Here is a 2,802-nt window from a genome sequence, read left to right as displayed (position 1 = left end):
CAGCCCGGGGGTGAATTAAAGCCACTGGGTCTGGGACTTGAACTGCAGTCGACTACATGGGAGTCCAGCAACATAGCCATTATTCCAACTGCTGGTCCCAGCTTTTGTATAAATTCTTTAACCTGCCTTTGAATATCACCATGCTAAAATGCAATCTCTCCTGGTTTTCTTGCCCCTTAAAATTCTTAAAATGGAACTTTATATTCAACTATACTTGTTAGCTTACTATTGTGTCTTCAGGTGTACCTTGTACTTTTCTTGCTTTTTGTACTTATTGCTTGGAATATTTTTTCCTGACCTTTGGGTAAGCAGATTCTATCCATTTGCTAATATCTGGTTAAAAAACCTGTATCTGACCAGCAGGCGGCTTGGTGGTGAAGGTGCTGGACACTCCCATGTGGCCGACCATGGGATAGATGAAATGCCTTGCAATCATTAAATATTGTTTTGGAATTTTTAAAATGGCCTACAAAGTTGCTCATCATAAAAGGTTAAGTGAGGGAGGGTGTCCAGAGTAGAATGGATAGTATCATTCCATTTTTGTAAAAAAAACAACAGATGTTAACAATGAGTGGTGGGATTATGGCTGATTTTTGTGCTCTTTATTTCTTTGTTTTATAATTGTACTGTAATTTGTATGTTTTACATACAAATTTTACATTTCTAGTCCCGGACCTGGTGGCTTGGTTTCTCACTTTCTCTCTGTGTGTCTCTCTCTGGTCAAATTAAAATAAATGAATGAATAAATAAAATTAATTTTTTTTAAAAAAAACATATCTACAGTGACATTCCTGGCTATTCCAGCTAAAATTGAACTTTGCAGTTAAACCCATTTATACTTATTTTTGCTTAAGCATGTCTCAAACACCACTTCATACTTGTACATTAATTTTTCAATTCTGTTCTAAGTTTTGTGAGGGCGAGAAAGCTCGTCCTGTATCTGTCTCTGTTCCTTACTGCTTGTAGCACAAACTGCAGAGTAGGCTCTCCACTTACTCCTTGGTCATGCTACAGTGGCATCACTGACCATTCTGAGCCCAGTCGTTGGAATATTATGTCAACTAGTGATCCTAGCTAACATAAAAGGATCAACCCTTACTATTCTACTACAACAGTGCAGTACAATAAAAAACTGGTAATTCTACTGAATTGTCCATTGATATATGGTAAAGAAGTGACAATATTTTTCTTTTAATTTTTTAAAAGAATTATTTTTATTTAACTTTACTTATTATTATTATTATTTTCCAATTTGATCAGAGACAGAGAATGAGGGCGAGAGAAAGTAAGAAAGCAAGTCACCAGGTCTAGGACTTGAACCATGGTCAGCCATATGGGAGTCCAGTGCCTTCAACCAGCATGCCACCTGCTGGCCCCCCATCTTTTCTTTTTTTTTTTTTTTAAGAGATTTTTGCTATAGGGTGTGTGCACTTGCAGGAGAGACAGACAGAAAGTAAGATATCCCGGGGTGGGGGCTGGCCATACCACAATCCCTTCTCCATTCCTCTCTTAGGATCTTGGGCATGCATACACATGTGCCTAGAGTTTTAAGCCACCAGGTCCAGGACTTGAACTGCTGTTGACTACCTGGGAGTCCAGCAACATAACCATTATGCCATCTACTGTTCCCAATAATATTTTCCTTCAAACTTAACATCACAGCTGGAAGTTGGTTAGTGACCCAACATAATTTCACAATATATGTATATGTGTGTGTGCGCGTGTATTTTTTTCAGAGATTTTTTTTTTCTATAGGGCCTTGTGCGCTAGCCAGAGAGACAGAGACAGAGACAGAAAGCAAGAAATCACCCCCCAGGGAGGATGGCCATGCCATAGTCCCTTCTCCATTCTCCTCTGGGGATTTTGGGCATGCATATACATGTGCCTGTATGAGTTTAAGCCACCAGGTCTGGGACTTGAACTGCGGTCATTATGTGGGAGTCCAGCGACATAACCATTATGCCATCTGCTAGTCCCCACAAAATATTTCTTTTAAAAATTTCTCATGAAGTTTATAGGGGCTTGATAGTAGTTTGATTTGTAGCCTTCCCAGAGGCATAGCTGTGTCTTACATGTTTTTACAGCTACTGTTTCAGAAACCTGGAGTTTGATGACAGATTAAATGGGCCATCTCAGTCACTGTTCTCTGAAACACCTTAGGAGGTCATGTTGGGAGACGGAATTGTAGTGTGTTGCTTTGTGTTCAAAAGCTAGTATTTTTCCTTCTATTACTGGAAATATAATTGTGCCTATTTCCAAGCTTGATTATACTTAGGGGTATTTTTATCTGGTCAATGGTAGATACCTTTTTAAAAAAAGTTGGTTTATTTTAATTTACAGTTGTTTACCAGAACTAACATAGGTGATGAAAAATACCTTTTCTGGTCAAGGTAAATAATTTGATTATAAAAATCCCAGGGTCTAATAGAAATGAAAGTTTATATAAAAAGACCCATTCAGCCATGCATAGTAATATAATCCCAGGCCTTAAAGAAGTGATTTTAGTAATAAGAATTTTACTAGTTCATACAAAATGATGACTTAAGTTATTGGGGCAACTTTTACTAGAATCATCTTGGAACACTGTAGCTTTTTACCCCCTCATATTTTTGCAATTAAAGATAAAATTCACATAACATTCAATTCACTGTTTTCACTATTATAAATTGTATGGTAAGGTGGCTTTTGTACATCCAGAATATTGTACAACATTTATGTAGTTCCTATAATTCAATAACTTTTTCATTACTCCAAAAAGAAACCCTGTAATTCATTAACTAACATCTTTCTTCCCTAGCTTTC

This window comes from Tupaia chinensis, unplaced genomic scaffold (assembly GCF_000334495.1).
Source record: "Tupaia chinensis unplaced genomic scaffold, TupChi_1.0 Scaffold000076_1, whole genome shotgun sequence".
Taxonomy (NCBI): Eukaryota; Metazoa; Chordata; class Mammalia; order Scandentia; family Tupaiidae; genus Tupaia; species Tupaia belangeri.
The sequence above is the reverse complement of the archived record's forward strand: the minus strand, read 5'-3'. Positions refer to the sequence as shown.